This window comes from Dendrobates tinctorius, unplaced genomic scaffold, assembly GCF_039654945.1.
Source record: "Dendrobates tinctorius isolate UK_male_01 unplaced genomic scaffold, ASM3965494v1 ptg000254l, whole genome shotgun sequence".
NCBI lineage: Eukaryota > Metazoa > Chordata > Amphibia > Anura > Dendrobatidae > Dendrobates > Dendrobates tinctorius.
The window spans coordinates 4,343,375-4,360,952 of NW_027361921.1; the positions used below are offsets into that span (position 1 = coordinate 4,343,375).

The following is a 17,578-nucleotide window of genomic DNA, read 5'->3' on the forward strand; positions in this document are numbered from 1 at the left end:
TCTCAGTCATAACACTTAAGAAGCCAAGTAAATTTTGAAAAGCATTCATTTAAAAGACTGACAAATTTACAGAAGCTGTATCGAGGACAAAGGCTTTGAAGTTTTGCAATTGAATGAGCCATCTTTTAGCACAGCTGAAATTTGGGACTTGTTTTGCTTCCAAGTTATGACACAGAATAGACAGATTGAAGAAATGCCATGGCAAAACCAAAAGGAGGAAAAATTATGACTAATTGATATTAAAAACCTCAGCACTGGTTCATTTCTGATAGAGTTTTCCCCAAGCTAACTTCAAACAACAGGCACTGTAGTTGACGAGATAAGGCAACTCTGACAAAAGCCAACATACAATCTTCAGTGAAAAAACACTGACTGGTAAAAACCCTCTCAACATCTTCCCACCTAAATGCATGGGTGCTATGTAGATGAGGTGGCCGAGTGGTTAAGGCGATGGACTGCTAATCCATTGTGCTCTGCATGCATGGGTTCGAATCCCATCCTCGTTGTATTAATCTGCTTCTTCTTTCGTGTTGAATGGTTTGGTTTTCATTTTTAACCCAAGTGGTGGACACTTCAAGCATGAAAGTTTACAATACTCCTGTGCTGCTATCAAACTTTGCAGAGTCAGATCTGTAAATCCACTCGTTTTAATTTGTAAAGCTTGATGCCATCCTATATTCTGTAAAGAAAATTATATCCTCTAATTCCTTTTAAAGTGTTTCAACAGCAGACAATTTTTTTTCTCAATTGCATTATATTAGGGCTGTGGGAAATTAATATTTGATGACAAACAAGAGTAAAAGTCCTCTTTTTGGGGTAAAAACCCACAAAATGAGATGAAGAATAGAAAGCACTGCTGACATTCAAAATCAAGATTTTCCTTTTACTAAATAGGCTCTTTGACCAACTAAGCCAAAGGACAAACAGGTGCGAAACATTAAAAAGCCTGCTTAGAGAGTTAAACAGCCCTAAACTGAGATAAAGAAGGAAAAGGACTGCTGGCATTCAAATTCAAGATTTTCCATTTACTAAATAGGCTCTTTGACCAACTAAGACAAAGGACAAACAGGTGTGATACATTAGAAAGCCTGCTTAGAGAGTTAAACAGCCCTAAACTGAGATAAAGAAGGAAGAGGACTGCTGGCATTCAAATTCAAGATTTTCTGTTTACTAAACAGGCTCTTTGACCAACTAAGACAAAGGACAAATAGGTGTGATACATTAGAAAGCCTGCTTAGAGAGTTAAGAAGCCCCAAACTGACATAAAGAAAGAATAGCTGGCATTCAAATTCAAGATTTTCTGTTTACTAAACAGGCTCTTTGACCAACTAAGCCAAAGGACATAAAGGTGAGATACATTGGATAAACGGATTAGAGATGCATAGAAAGGATACATTTCAAAACTAAATCAACTGGTTTTACATTGTCATGCTTGAAGCCATCTTTCTTCCTTTATATCTCTTAGGTAGAAGAGATTTTTAATCTCACAATTGCACTATCAGTCGCAAGTGAAACACCTATTTTTAAGATAGGAAGCTTCTTTGTGAGGAGATGAAAACAAGGCACTGCTGAGATTCGAACTCAGGATCTCCTGTTTACTAGACAGGCGCTTTAACCAACTAAGCCACAGCACCAGAAGATGGAATGCATTTGAAATCCAAGGAAGATTGAAGCACCAATCGAACATTCAACTGGTTAGCGCAGCAAAATAATATTGAGCTTGAGTTCCATTCCACGTAGAGCAGAAACATGGAGTAAGATTTCAATCTCAGTCATAACACTTAAGAAGCCAAGTAAATTTTGAAGAGCATTCATTTAAAAGACTGACAAATTTACAGAAGCTGTATCGAGGACAAAGGCTTGAAGTTTTGCAATTGAATGAGCCATCTTTTAGCACAGCTGAAATTTGGGACTTGTTTTGCTTCCAAGTTATGACACAGAATAGACAGATTGAAGAAATGCCATGGCAAAACCAAAAGGAGGAAAAATTATGACTAATTGATATTAAAAACCTCAGCACTGGTTCATTTCTGATAGAGTTTTCCCCAAGCTAACTTCAAACAACAGGCACTGTAGTTGACGAGATAAGGCAACTCTGACAAAAGCCAACATACAATCTTCAGTGAAAAAACACTGACTGGTAAAAACCCTCTCAACATCTTCCCACCTAAACGCACAGGTGCTATGTAGAAGAAGTGGCCGAGTGGTTCAGGCGATGGACTGCTAATCCATTGTGCTCTGCATGCATGGGTTCGTGTTGAATGGTTTGGTTTTCATTTTTAACCCAAGCGGTGGACACTTCAAGCATGAAAGTTTACAATACTCCTGTGCTGCTATCAAACTTTGCAGAGTCAGATCTGTAAATCCACTCGTTTTAATTTGTAAAGCTTGATGCCATCCTATATTCTGTAAAGAAAATTATATCCTCTAATTCCTTTTAAAGTGTTTCAACAGCAGACAATTTTTTTTCTCAATTGCACTATATTAGGGCTGTGGGAAATTAATATTTGATGACAAACAAGAGTAAAAGTCCTCTTTTTGGGGTAAAAACCCACAAAATGAGATGAAGAATAGAAAGCACTGCTGACATTCAAAATCAAGATTTTCCTTTTACTAAATAGGCTCTTTGACCAACTAAGCCAAAGGACAAACAGGTGCGAAACATTAAAAAGCCTGCTTAGAGAGTTAAACAGCCCTAAACTGAGATAAAGAAGGAAAAGGACTGCTGGCATTCAAATTCAAGATTTTCCATTTACTAAATAGGCTCTTTGACCAACTAAGACAAAGGACAAACAGGTGTGATACATTAGAAAGCCTGCTTAGAGAGTTAAACAGCCCTAAACTGAGATAAAGAAGGAAGAGGACTGCTGGCATTCAAATTCAAGATTTTCTGTTTACTAAACAGGCTCTTTGACCAACTAAGACAAAGGACAAACAGGTGTGATACATTAGAAAGCCTGCTTAGAGAGTTAAGAAGCCCCAAACTGACATAAAGAAAGAATAGCACTGCTGGCATTCAAATTCAAGATTTTCTGTTTACTAAACAGGCTCTTTGACCAACTAAGACAAAGGACAAATAGGTGTGATACATTAGAAAGCCTGCTTAGAGAGTTAAGAAGCCCCAAACTGACATAAAGAAAGAATAGCTGGCTTTCAAATTCAAGATTTTCTGTTTACTAAACAGGCTCTTTGACCAACTAAGCCAAAGGACATAAAGGTGAGATACATTGGATAAACGGATTAGAGATGCATAGAAAGGATGCATTTCAAAACTAAATCAACTGGTTTTACATTGTCATGCTTGAAGCCATCTTTCTTCCTTTATATCTCTTAGGTAGAAGAGATTTTTAATCTCACAATTGCACTATCAGTCGCAAGTGAAACACCTATTTTTAAGATAGGAAGCTTCTTTGTGAGGAGATGAAAACAAGGCACTGCTGAGATTCGAACTCAGGATCTCCTGTTTACTAGACAGGCGCTTTAACCAACTAAGCCACAGCACCAGAAGATGGAATGCATTTGAAATCCAAGGAAGATTGAAGCACCAATCGAACATTCAACTGGTTAGCGCAGCAAAATAATATTGAGCTTGAGTTCCATTCCACGTAGAGCAGAAACATGGAGTAAGATTTCAATCTCAGTCATAACACTTAAGAAGCCAAGTAAATTTTGAAGAGCATTCATTTAAAAGACTGACAAATTTACAGAAGCTGTATCGAGGACAAAGGCTTTGAAGTTTTGCAATTGAATGAGCCATCTTTTAGCACAGCTGAAATTTGGGACTTGTTTTGCTTCCAAGTTATGACACAGAATAGACAGATTGAAGAAATGCCATGGCAAAACCAAAAGGAGGAAAAATTATGACTAATTGATATTAAAAACCTCAGCACTGGTTCATTTCTGATAGAGTTTTCCCCAAGCTAACTTCAAACAACAGGCACTGTAGTTGACAAGATAAGGCAACTCTGACAAAAGCCAACATACAATCTTCAGTGAAAAAACACTGACTGGTAAAAACCCTCTCAACATCTTCCCACCTAAACGCACGGGAGTTATGTAGACGAGGTGGCCGAGTGGTTAAGGTGATGGACTGCTAATCCATTGTGCTCTGCATGCATGGGTTCGAATCCCATCGTCGTCGGATTAATCTGCTTCTTCTTTCGTGTTGAATGGTTTGGTTTTCATTTTTAACCCAAGCGGTGGACACTTGAAGCATGAAAGTTTACAATACTCCTGTGCTGCTATCAAACTTTGCAGCGTCAGATCTGTAAATCCACTCGTTTTAATTTGTAAAGCTTGATGCCATCCTATATTCTGTAAAGAAAATTATATCCTCTAATTCCTTTTAAAGTGTTTCAACAGCAGACAATTTTTTTTCTCAATTGCACTATATTAGGGCTGTGGGAAATTAATATTTGATGACAAACAAGAGTAAAAGTCCTCTTTTTGGGGTAAAAACCCACAAAATGAGATGAAGAATAGAAAGCACTGCTGACATTCAAAATCAAGATTTTCCTTTTACTAAATAGGCTCTTTGACCAACTAAGCCAAAGGACAAACAGGTGCGAAACATTAAAAAGCCTGCTTAGAGAGTTAAACAGCCCTAAACTGAGATAAAGAAGGAAAAGGACTGCTGGCATTCAAATTCAAGATTTTCCATTTACTAAATAGGCTCTTTGACCAACTAAGACAAAGGACAAACAGGTGTGATACATTAGAAAGCCTGCTTAGAGAGTTAAACAGCCCTAAACTGAGATAAAGAAGGAAGAGGACTGCTGGCATTCAAATTCAAGATTTTCTGTTTACTAAACAGGCTCTTTGACCAACTAAGACAAAGGACAAACAGGTGTGATACATTAGAAAGCCTGCTTAGAGAGTTAAGAAGCCCCAAACTGACATAAAGAAAGAATAGCACTGCTGGCATTCAAATTCAAGATTTTCTGTTTACTAAACAGGCTCTTTGACCAACTAAGACAAAGGACAAATAGGTGTGATACATTAGAAAGCCTGCTTAGAGAGTTAAGAAGCCCCAAACTGACATAAAGAAAGAATAGCTGGCTTTCAAATTCAAGATTTTCTGTTTACTAAACAGGCTCTTTGACCAACTAAGCCAAAGGACATAAAGGTGAGATACATTGGATAAACGGATTAGAGATGCATAGAAAGGATGCATTTCAAAACTAAATCAACTGGTTTTACATTGTCATGCTTGAAGCCATCTTTCTTCCTTTATATCTCTTAGGTAGAAGAGATTTTTAATCTCACAATTGCACTATCAGTCGCAAGTGAAACACCTATTTTTAAGATAGGAAGCTTCTTTGTGAGGAGATGAAAACAAGGCACTGCTGAGATTCGAACTCAGGATCTCCTGTTTACTAGACAGGCGCTTTAACCAACTAAGCCACAGCACCAGAAGATGGAATGCATTTGAAATCCAAGGAAGATTGAAGCACCAATCGAACATTCAACTGGTTAGCGCAGCAAAATAATATTGAGCTTGAGTTCCATTCCACGTAGAGCAGAAACATGGAGTAAGATTTCAATCTCAGTCATAACACTTAAGAAGCCAAGTAAATTTTGAAGAGCATTCATTTAAAAGACTGACAAATTTACAGAAGCTGTATCGAGGACAAAGGCTTTGAAGTTTTGCAATTGAATGAGCCATCTTTTAGCACAGCTGAAATTTGGGACTTGTTTTGCTTCCAAGTTATGACACAGAATAGACAGATTGAAGAAATGCCATGGCAAAACCAAAAGGAGGAAAAATTATGACTAATTGATATTAAAAACCTCAGCACTGGTTCATTTCTGATAGAGTTTTCCCCAAGCTAACTTCAAACAACAGGCACTGTAGTTGACAAGATAAGGCAACTCTGACAAAAGCCAACATACAATCTTCAGTGAAAAAACACTGACTGGTAAAAACCCTCTCAACATCTTCCCACCTAAACGCACGGGCGTTATGTAGACGAGGTGGCCGAGTGGTTAAGGTGATGGACTGCTAATCCATTGTGCTCTGCATGCATGGGTTCGAATCCCATCGTCGTCGGATTAATCTGCTTCTTCTTTCGTGTTGAATGGTTTGGTTTTCATTTTTAACCCAAGCGGTGGACACTTGAAGCATGAAAGTTTACAATACTCCTGTGCTGCTATCAAACTTTGCAGCGTCAGATCTGTAAATCCACTCGTTTTAATTTGTAAAGCTTGATGCCATCCTATATTCTGTAAAGAAAATTATATCCTCTAATTCCTTTTAAAGTGTTTCAACAGCAGACAATTTTTTTTCTCAATTGCACTATATTAGGGCTGTGGGAAATTAATATTTGATGACAAACAAGAGTAAAAGTCCTCTTTTTGGGGTAAAAACCCACAAAATGAGATGAAGAATAGAAAGCACTGCTGACATTCAAAATCAAGATTTTCCTTTTACTAAATAGGCTCTTTGACCAACTAAGCCAAAGGACAAACAGGTGCGAAACATTAAAAAGCCTGCTTAGAGAGTTAAACAGCCCTAAACTGAGATAAAGAAGGAAAAGGACTGCTGGCATTCAAATTCAAGATTTTCCATTTACTAAATAGGCTCTTTGACCAACTAAGACAAAGGACAAACAGGTGTGATACATTAGAAAGCCTGCTTAGAGAGTTAAACAGCCCTAAACTGAGATAAAGAAGGAAGAGGACTGCTGGCATTCAAATTCAAGATTTTCTGTTTACTAAACAGGCTCTTTGACCAACTAAGACAAAGGACAAACAGGTGTGATACATTAGAAAGCCTGCTTAGAGAGTTAAGAAGCCCCAAACTTACATAAAGAAAGAATAGCACTGCTGGCATTCAAATTCAAGATTTTCTGTTTACTAAACAGGCTCTTTGACCAACTAAGACAAAGGACAAATAGGTGTGATACATTAGAAAGCCTGCTTAGAGAGTTAAGAAGCCCCAAACTGACATAAAGAAAGAATAGCTGGCATTCAAATTCAAGATTTTCTGTTTACTAAACAGGCTCTTTGACCAACTAAGCCAAAGGACATAAAGGTGAGATACATTGGATAAACGGATTAGAGATGCATAGAAAGGATGCATTTCAAAACTAAATCAACTGGTTTTACATTGTCATGCTTGAAGCCATCTTTCTTCCTTTATATTTCTTAGGTAGAAGAGATTTTTAATCTCACAATTGCACTATCAGTCGCAAATGAAACACCTATTTTTAAGATAGGAAGCTTCTTTGTGAGGAGATGAAAACAAGGCACTGCTGAGATTCGAACTCAGGATCTCCTGTTTACTAGACAGGCGCTTTAACCAACTAAGCCACAGGACCAGAAGATGGAATGCATTTGAAATCCAAGGAAGATTGAAGCACCAATCGAACATTCAACTGGTTAGCGCAGCAAAATAATATTGAGCTTGAGTTCCATTCCACGTAGAGCAGAAACATGGAGTAAGATTTCAATCTCAGTCATAACACTTAAGAAGCCAAGTAAATTTTGAAAAGCATTCATTTAAAAGACTGACAAATTTACAGAAGCTGTATCGAGGACAAAGGCTTTGAAGTTTTGCAATTGAATGAGCCATCTTTTAGCACAGCTGAAATTTGGGACTTGTTTTGCTTCCAAGTTATGACACAGAATAGACAGATTGAAGAAATGCCATGGCAAAACCAAAAGGAGGAAAAATTATGACTAATTGATATTAAAAACCTCAGCACTGGTTCATTTCTGATAGAGTTTTCCCCAAGCTAACTTCAAACAACAGGCACTGTAGTTGACGAGATAAGGCAACTCTGACAAAAGCCAACATACAATCTTCAGTGAAAAAACACTGACTGGTAAAAACCCTCTCAACATCTTCCCACCTAAATGCATGGGTGCTATGTAGATGAGGTGGCCGAGTGGTTAAGGCGATGGACTGCTAATCCATTGTGCTCTGCATGCATGGGTTCAAATCCCATCCTCGTCGTATTAATCTGCTTCTTCTTTCGTGTTGAATGGTTTGGTTTTCATTTTTAACCCAAGTGGTGGACACTTCAAGCATGAAAGTTTACAATACTCCTGTGCTGCTATCAAACTTTGCAGAGTCAGATCTGTAAATCCACTCGTTTTAATTTGTAAAGCTTGATGCCATCCTATATTCTGTAAAGAAAATTATATCCTCTAATTCCTTTTAAAGTGTTTCAACAGCAGACAATTTTTTTTCTCAATTGCATTATATTAGGGCTGTGGGAAATTAATATTTGATGACAAACAAGAGTAAAAGTCCTCTTTTTGGGGTAAAAACCCACAAAATGAGATGAAGAATAGAAAGCACTGCTGACATTCAAAATCAAGATTTTCCTTTTACTAAATAGGCTCTTTGACCAACTAAGCCAAAGGACAAACAGGTGCGAAACATTAAAAAGCCTGCTTAGAGAGTTAAACAGCCCTAAACTGAGATAAAGAAGGAAAAGGACTGCTGGCATTCAAATTCAAGATTTTCCATTTACTAAATAGGCTCTTTGACCAACTAAGACAAAGGACAAACAGGTGTGATACATTAGAAAGCCTGCTTAGAGAGTTAAACAGCCCTAAACTGAGATAAAGAAGGAAGAGGACTGCTGGCATTCAAATTCAAGATTTTCTGTTTACTAAACAGGCTCTTTGACCAACTAAGACAAAGGACAAACAGGTGTGATACATTAGAAAGCCTGCTTAGAGAGTTAAGAAGCCCCAAACTGACATAAAGAAAGAATAGCACTGCTGGCATTCAAATTCAAGATTTTCTGTTTACTAAACAGGCTCTTTGACCAACTAAGACAAAGGACAAATAGGTGTGATACATTAGAAAGCCTGCTTAGAGAGTTAAGAAGCCCCAAACTGACATAAAGAAAGAATAGCTGGCATTCAAATTCAAGATTTTCTGTTTACTAAACAGGCTCTTTGACCAACTAAGCCAAAGGACATAAAGGTGAGATACATTGGATAAACGGATTAGAGATGCATAGAAAGGATGCATTTCAAAACTAAATCAACTGGTTTTACATTGTCATGCTTGAAGCCATCTTTCTTCCTTTATATCTCTTAGGTAGAAGAGATTTTTAATCTCACAATTGCACTATCAGTGGCAAGTGAAACACCAATTTTTAAGATAGGAAGCTCCTTTGTGAGGAGATGAAAACAAGGCACTGCTGAGATTCGAACTCAGGATCTCCTGTTTACTAGACAGGCGCTTTAACCAACTAAGCCACAGCACCAGAAGATGGCATGCGTTTGAAATCCAAGGAAGATTGAAGCACCAATCGAACATTCAACTGGTTAGCGCAGCAAAACAATATTGAGCTTGAGTTCCATTCCACGTCGAGCAGAAACATGGAATAACATTTCAATCTCAGTCATAACACTTATGCCATGGCAAAACCAAAAGGAGGAAAAATTATGACTAATTGATATTAAAAACCTCAGCACTGGTTCATTTCTGATAGAGTTTTCCCCAAGCTAACTTCAAACAACAGGCACTGTAGTTGACGAGATAAGGCAACTCTGACAAAAGCCAACATACAATCTTCAGTGAAAAAACACTGACTGGTAAAAACCCTCTCAACATCTTCCCACCTAAACGCACAGGTACTATGTAGAAGAAGTGGCCGAGTGGTTAAGGCGATGGACTGCTAATCAATTGTGCTCTGCATGCATGGGTTCGAGTCACATCCTCGTCAGATTAATCTGCTTCTTCTTTCATGTTGAATGGTTTGGTTTTCATTTTTAACCCAAGCGGTGGACACTTCAAGCATGAAAGTTTACAATACTCCTGTGCTGCTATCAAACTTTGCAGAGTCAGATCTGTAAATCCACTGGTTTTAATTTGTAAAGCTTGATGCCATCCTATATTCTGTAAAGAAAATTATATCCTCTAATTCCTTTTAAAGTGTTTCAACAGCAGACAATTTTTTTTCTCAATTGCATTATATTAGGGCTGTGGGAAATTAATATTTTATGACAAACAAGAGTAAAAGTCCTCTTTTTGGGGTAAAAACCCACAAAATGAGATGAAGAATAGAAAGCACTGCTGACATTCAAAATCAAGATTTTCCTTTTACTAAATAGGCTCTTTGACCAACTAAGCCAAAGGACAAACAGGTGCGAAACATTAAAAAGCCTGCTTAGAGAGTTAAACAGCCCTAAACTGAGATAAAGAAGGAAAAGGACTGCTGGCATTCAAATTCAAGATTTTCCATTTACTAAATAGGCTCTTTGACCAACTAAGACAAAGGACAAACAGGTGTGATACATTAGAAAGCCTGCTTAGAGAGTTAAACAGCCCTAAACTGAGATAAAGAAGGAAGAGGACTGCTGGCATTCAAATTCAAGATTTTCTGTTTACTAAACAGGCTCTTTGACCAACTAAGACAAAGGACAAACAGGTGTGATACATTAGAAAGCCTGCTTAGAGAGTTAAGAAGCCCCAAACTGACATAAAGAAAGAATAGCACTGCTGGCATTCAAATTCAAGATTTTCTGTTTACTAAACAGGCTCTTTGACCAACTAAGACAAAGGACAAATAGGTGTGATACATTAGAAAGCCTGCTTAGAGAGTTAAGAAGTCCCAAACTGACATAAAGAAAGAATAGCTGGCATTCAAATTCAAGATTTTCTGTTTACTAAACAGGCTCTTTGACCAACTAAGCCAAAGGACAAAAAGGTGAGATACATTGGATAAACGGATTAGAGATGCATAGAAAGGATGCATTTCAAAACTAAATCAACTGGTTTTACATTGTCATGCTTGAAGCCATCTTTCTTCCTTTATATCTCTTAGGTAGAAGAGATTTTTAATCTCACAATTGCACTATCAGTGGCAAGTGAAACACCAATTTTTAAGATAGGAAGCTCCTTTGTGAGGAGATGCAAACAAGGCACTGCTGAGATTCGAACTCAGGATCTCCTGTTTACTAGACAGGCGCTTTAACCAACTAAGCCACAGCACCAGAAGATGGCATGCGTTTGAAATCCAAGGAAGATTGAAGCACCAATCGAACATTCAACTGGTTAGCGCAGCAAAACAATATTGAGCTTGAGTTCCATTCCACGTCGAGCAGAAACATGGAATAACATTTCAATCTCAGCCATAACACTTATGCCATGGCAAAACCAAAAGGAGGAAAAATTATGACTAATTGATATTAAAAACCTCAGCACTGGTTCATTTCTGATAGAGTTTTCCCCAAGCTAACTTCAAACAACAGGCACTGTAGTTGACGAGATAAGGCAACTCTGACAAAAGCCAACATACAATCTTCAGTGAAAAAACACTGACTGGTAAAAACCCTCTCAACATCTTCCCACCTAAACGCACAGGTACTATGTAGAAGAAGTGGCCGAGTGGTTAAGGCGATGGACTGCTAATCAATTGTGCTCTGCATGCATGGGTTCGAGTCACATCCTCGTCAGATTAATCTGCTTCTTCTTTCATGTTGAATGGTTTGGTTTTCATTTTTAACCCAAGCGGTGGGCACTTCAAGCATGAAAGTTTACAATACTCCTGTGCTGCTATCAAACTTTGCAGAGTCAGATCTGTAAATCCACTGGTTTTAATTTGTAAAGCTTGATGCCATCCTATATTCTGTAAAGAAAATTATATCCTCTAATTCCTTTTAAAGTGTTTCAACAGCAGACAATTTTTTTTCTCAATTGCACTATATTAGGGCTGTGGGAAATTAATATTTGATGACAAACAAGAGTAAAAGTCCTCTTTTTAGGGTAAAAACCCACAAAATGAGATGAAGAATAGAAAGCACTGCTGACATTCAAAATCAAGATTTTCCTTTTACTAAATAGGCTCTTTGACCAACTAAGCCAAAGGACAAACAGGTGCGAAACATTAAAAAGCCTGCTTAGAGAGTTAAACAGCCCTAAACTGAGATAAAGAAGGAAAAGGACTGCTGGCATTCAAATTCAAGATTTTCCATTTACTAAATAGGCTCTTTGACCAACTAAGACAAAGGACAAACAGGTGTGATACATTAGAAAGCCTGCTTAGAGAGTTAAACAGCCCTAAACTGAGATAAAGAAGGAAGAGGACTGCTGGCATTCAAATTCAAGATTTTCTGTTTACTAAACAGGCTCTTTGACCAACTAAGACAAAGGACAAACAGGTGTGATACATTAGAAAGCCTGCTTAGAGAGTTAAGAAGCCCCAAACTTACATAAAGAAAGAATAGCACTGCTGGCATTCAAATTCAAGATTTTCTGTTTACTAAACAGGCTCTTTGACCAACTAAGACAAAGGACAAATAGGTGTGATACATTAGAAAGCCTGCTTAGAGAGTTAAGAAGCCCCAAACTGACATAAAGAAAGAATAGCTGGCATTCAAATTCAAGATTTTCTGTTTACTAAACAGGCTCTTTGACCAACTAAGCCAAAGGACATAAAGGTGAGATACATTGGATAAACGGATTAGAGATGCATTTCAAAACTAAATCAACTGGTTTTACATTGTCATGCTTGAAGCCATCTTTCTTCCTTTATATCTCTTAGGTAGAAGAGATTTTTAATCTCACAATTGCACTATCAGTCGCAAATGAAACACCTATTTTTAAGATAGGAAGCTTCTTTGTGAGGAGATGAAAACAAGGCACTGCTGAGATTCGAACTCAGGATCTCCTGTTTACTAGACAGGCGCTTTAACCAACTAAGCCACAGGACCAGAAGATGGAATGCATTTGAAATCCAAGGAAGATTGAAGCACCAATCGAACATTCAACTGGTTAGCGCAGCAAAATAATATTGAGCTTGAGTTCCATTCCACGTAGAGCAGAAACATGGAGTAAGATTTCAATCTCAGTCATAACACTTAAGAAGCCAAGTAAATTTTGAAAAGCATTCATTTAAAAGACTGACAAATTTACAGAAGCTGTATCGAGGACAAAGGCTTTGAAGTTTTGCAATTGAATGAGCCATCTTTTAGCACAGCTGAAATTTGGGACTTGTTTTGCTTCCAAGTTATGACACAGAATAGACAGATTGAAGAAATGCCATGGCAAAACCAAAAGGAGGAAAAATTATGACTAATTGATATTAAAAACCTCAGCACTGGTTCATTTCTGATAGAGTTTTCCCCAAGCTAACTTCAAACAACAGGCACTGTAGTTGACGAGATAAGGCAACTCTGACAAAAGCCAACATACAATCTTCAGTGAAAAAACACTGACTGGTAAAAACCCTCTCAACATCTTCCCACCTAAATGCATGGGTGCTATGTAGATGAGGTGGCCGAGTGGTTAAGGCGATGGACTGCTAATCCATTGTGCTCTGCATGCATGGGTTCAAATCCCATCCTCGTCGTATTAATCTGCTTCTTCTTTCGTGTTGAATGGTTTGGTTTTCATTTTTAACCCAAGTGGTGGACACTTCAAGCATGAAAGTTTACAATACTCCTGTGCTGCTATCAAACTTTGCAGAGTCAGATCTGTAAATCCACTCGTTTTAATTTGTAAAGCTTGATGCCATCCTATATTCTGTAAAGAAAATTATATCCTCTAATTCCTTTTAAAGTGTTTCAACAGCAGACAATTTTTTTTCTCAATTGCATTATATTAGGGCTGTGGGAAATTAATATTTGATGACAAACAAGAGTAAAAGTCCTCTTTTTGGGGTAAAAACCCACAAAATGAGATGAAGAATAGAAAGCACTGCTGACATTCAAAATCAAGATTTTCCTTTTACTAAATAGGCTCTTTGACCAACTAAGCCAAAGGACAAACAGGTGCGAAACATTAAAAAGCCTGCTTAGAGAGTTAAACAGCCCTAAACTGAGATAAAGAAGGAAAAGGACTGCTGGCATTCAAATTCAAGATTTTCCATTTACTAAATAGGCTCTTTGACCAACTAAGACAAAGGACAAACAGGTGTGATACATTAGAAAGCCTGCTTAGAGAGTTAAACAGCCCTAAACTGAGATAAAGAAGGAAGAGGACTGCTGGCATTCAAATTCAAGATTTTCTGTTTACTAAACAGGCTCTTTGACCAACTAAGACAAAGGACAAACAGGTGTGATACATTAGAAAGCCTGCTTAGAGAGTTAAGAAGCCCCAAACTGACATAAAGAAAGAATAGCACTGCTGGCATTCAAATTCAAGATTTTCTGTTTACTAAACAGGCTCTTTGACCAACTAAGACAAAGGACAAATAGGTGTGATACATTAGAAAGCCTGCTTAGAGAGTTAAGAAGCCCCAAACTGACATAAAGAAAGAATAGCTGGCATTCAAATTCAAGATTTTCTGTTTACTAAACAGGCTCTTTGACCAACTAAGCCAAAGGACATAAAGGTGAGATACATTGGATAAACGGATTAGAGATGCATAGAAAGGATGCATTTCAAAACTAAATCAACTGGTTTTACATTGTCATGCTTGAAGCCATCTTTCTTCCTTTATATCTCTTAGGTAGAAGAGATTTTTAATCTCACAATTGCACTATCAGTGGCAAGTGAAACACCAATTTTTAAGATAGGAAGCTCCTTTGTGAGGAGATGAAAACAAGGCACTGCTGAGATTCGAACTCAGGATCTCCTGTTTACTAGACAGGCGCTTTAACCAACTAAGCCACAGCACCAGAAGATGGCATGCGTTTGAAATCCAAGGAAGATTGAAGCACCAATCGAACATTCAACTGGTTAGCGCAGCAAAACAATATTGAGCTTGAGTTCCATTCCACGTCGAGCAGAAACATGGAATAACATTTCAATCTCAGTCATAACACTTATGCCATGGCAAAACCAAAAGGAGGAAAAATTATGACTAATTGATATTAAAAACCTCAGCACTGGTTCATTTCTGATAGAGTTTTCCCCAAGCTAACTTCAAACAACAGGCACTGTAGTTGACGAGATAAGGCAACTCTGACAAAAGCCAACATACAATCTTCAGTGAAAAAACACTGACTGGTAAAAACCCTCTCAACATCTTCCCACCTAAACGCACAGGTACTATGTAGAAGAAGTGGCTGAGTGGTTAAGGCGATGGACTGCTAATCAATTGTGCTCTGCATGCATGGGTTCGAGTCACATCCTCGTCAGATTAATCTGCTTCTTCTTTCATGTTGAATGGTTTGGTTTTCATTTTTAACCCAAGCGGTGGACACTTCAAGCATGAAAGTTTACAATACTCCTGTGCTGCTATCAAACTTTGCAGAGTCAGATCTGTAAATCCACTGGTTTTAATTTGTAAAGCTTGATGCCATCCTATATTCTGTAAAGAAAATTATATCCTCTAATTCCTTTTAAAGTGTTTCAACAGCAGACAATTTTTTTTCTCAATTGCATTATATTAGGGCTGTGGGAAATTAATATTTTATGACAAACAAGAGTAAAAGTCCTCTTTTTGGGGTAAAAACCCACAAAATGAGATGAAGAATAGAAAGCACTGCTGACATTCAAAATCAAGATTTTCCTTTTACTAAATAGGCTCTTTGACCAACTAAGCCAAAGGACAAACAGGTGCGAAACATTAAAAAGCCTGCTTAGAGAGTTAAACAGCCCTAAACTGAGATAAAGAAGGAAAAGGACTGCTGGCATTCAAATTCAAGATTTTCCATTTACTAAATAGGCTCTTTGACCAACTAAGACAAAGGACAAACAGGTGTGATACATTAGAAAGCCTGCTTAGAGAGTTAAACAGCCCTAAACTGAGATAAAGAAGGAAGAGGACTGCTGGCATTCAAATTCAAGATTTTCTGTTTACTAAACAGGCTCTTTGACCAACTAAGACAAAGGACAAACAGGTGTGATACATTAGAAAGCCTGCTTAGAGAGTTAAGAAGCCCCAAACTGACATAAAGAAAGAATAGCACTGCTGGCATTCAAATTCAAGATTTTCTGTTTACTAAACAGGCTCTTTGACCAACTAAGACAAAGGACAAATAGGTGTGATACATTAGAAAGCCTGCTTAGAGAGTTAAGAAGTCCCAAACTGACATAAAGAAAGAATAGCTGGCATTCAAATTCAAGATTTTCTGTTTACTAAACAGGCTCTTTGACCAACTAAGCCAAAGGACATAAAGGTGAGATACATTGGATAAACGGATTAGAGATGCATAGAAAGGATGCATTTCAAAACTAAATCAACTGGTTTTACATTGTCATGCTTGAAGCCATCTTTCTTCCTTTATATCTCTTAGGTAGAAGAGATTTTTAATCTCACAATTGCACTATCAGTGGCAAGTGAAACACCAATTTTTAAGATAGGAAGCTCCTTTGTGAGGAGATGCAAACAAGGCACTGCTGAGATTCGAACTCAGGATCTCCTGTTTACTAGACAGGCGCTTTAACCAACTAAGCCACAGCACCAGAAGATGGCATGCGTTTGAAATCCAAGGAAGATTGAAGCACCAATCGAACATTCAACTGGTTAGCGCAGCAAAACAATATTGAGCTTGAGTTCCATTCCACGTCGAGCAGAAACATGGAATAACATTTCAATCTCAGTCATAACACTTATGCCATGGCAAAACCAAAAGGAGGAAAAATTATGACTAATTGATATTAAAAACCTCAGCACTGGTTCATTTCTGATAGAGTTTTCCCCAAGCTAACTTCAAACAACAGGCACTGTAGTTGACGAGATAAGGCAACTCTGACAAAAGCCAACATACAATCTTCAGTGAAAAAACACTGACTGGTAAAAACCCTCTCAACATCTTCCCACCTAAACGCACAGGTACTATGTAGAAGAAGTGGCCGAGTGGTTAAGGCGATGGACTGCTAATCAATTGTGCTCTGCATGCATGGGTTCGAGTCACATCCTCGTCAGATTAATCTGCTTCTTCTTTCATGTTGAATGGTTTGGTTTTCATTTTTAACCCAAGCGGTGGGCACTTCAAGCATGAAAGTTTACAATACTCCTGTGCTGCTATCAAACTTTGCAGAGTCAGATCTGTAAATCCACTGGTTTTAATTTGTAAAGCTTGATGCCATCCTATATTCTGTAAAGAAAATTATATCCTCTAATTCCTTTTAAAGTGTTTCAACAGCAGACAATTTTTTTTCTCAATTGCACTATATTAGGGCTGTGGGAAATTAATATTTGATGACAAACAAGAGTAAAAGTCCTCTTTTTAGGGTAAAAACCCACAAAATGAGATGAAGAATAGAAAGCACTGCTGACATTCAAAATCAAGATTTTCCTTTTACTAAATAGGCTCTTTGACCAACTAAGCCAAAGGACAAACAGGTGCGAAACATTAAAAAGCCTGCTTAGAGAGTTAAACAGCCCTAAACTGAGATAAAGAAGGAAAAGGACTGCTGGCATTCAAATTCAAGATTTTCCATTTACTAAATAGGCTCTTTGACCAACTAAGACAAAGGACAAACAGGTGTGATACATTAGAAAGCCTGCTTAGAGAGTTAAACAGCCCTAAACTGAGATAAAGAAGGAAGAGGACTGCTGGCATTCAAATTCAAGATTTTCTGTTTACTAAACAGGCTCTTTGACCAACTAAGACAAAGGACAAACAGGTGTGATACATTAGAAAGCCTGCTTAGAGAGTTAAGAAGCCCCAAACTTACATAAAGAAAGAATAGCACTGCTGGCATTCAAATTCAAGATTT

General features: G+C 37.7%; 9 non-coding genes across 9 annotated transcripts; 2 read left to right on the top strand and 7 right to left on the bottom strand.

Moving 5' to 3' along the window:
- Positions 1-1,560: 1,560 nt before the first annotated feature.
- Positions 1,561-1,634, bottom strand: TRNAT-AGU (transfer RNA threonine (anticodon AGU)). The gene has a single exon. It is a non-coding gene; the product is annotated as a tRNA-Thr (tRNA).
- A 1,795-nt stretch (positions 1,635-3,429) lies between these two features.
- On the bottom strand, positions 3,430-3,503 carry TRNAT-AGU (transfer RNA threonine (anticodon AGU)). Its single transcript has one exon. It is a non-coding gene; the product is annotated as a tRNA-Thr (tRNA).
- Positions 3,504-5,337: 1,834 nt separating this feature from the next.
- On the bottom strand, positions 5,338-5,411 carry TRNAT-AGU (transfer RNA threonine (anticodon AGU)). Its single transcript has one exon. It is a non-coding gene; the product is annotated as a tRNA-Thr (tRNA).
- A 2,464-nt stretch (positions 5,412-7,875) lies between these two features.
- Positions 7,876-7,957, top strand: TRNAS-GCU (transfer RNA serine (anticodon GCU)). Its single transcript has one exon. It is a non-coding gene; the product is annotated as a tRNA-Ser (tRNA).
- Positions 7,958-9,153: 1,196 nt separating this feature from the next.
- On the bottom strand, positions 9,154-9,227 carry TRNAT-AGU (transfer RNA threonine (anticodon AGU)). Its single transcript has one exon. It is a non-coding gene; the product is annotated as a tRNA-Thr (tRNA).
- Positions 9,228-10,885: 1,658 nt separating this feature from the next.
- On the bottom strand, positions 10,886-10,959 carry TRNAT-AGU (transfer RNA threonine (anticodon AGU)). The gene has a single exon. It is a non-coding gene; the product is annotated as a tRNA-Thr (tRNA).
- A 2,275-nt stretch (positions 10,960-13,234) lies between these two features.
- TRNAS-GCU (transfer RNA serine (anticodon GCU)) lies at positions 13,235-13,316 on the top strand. The gene has a single exon. It is a non-coding gene; the product is annotated as a tRNA-Ser (tRNA).
- A 1,196-nt stretch (positions 13,317-14,512) lies between these two features.
- TRNAT-AGU (transfer RNA threonine (anticodon AGU)) lies at positions 14,513-14,586 on the bottom strand. The gene has a single exon. It is a non-coding gene; the product is annotated as a tRNA-Thr (tRNA).
- A 1,658-nt stretch (positions 14,587-16,244) lies between these two features.
- TRNAT-AGU (transfer RNA threonine (anticodon AGU)) lies at positions 16,245-16,318 on the bottom strand. Its single transcript has one exon. It is a non-coding gene; the product is annotated as a tRNA-Thr (tRNA).
- Positions 16,319-17,578: the final 1,260 nt, after the last annotated feature.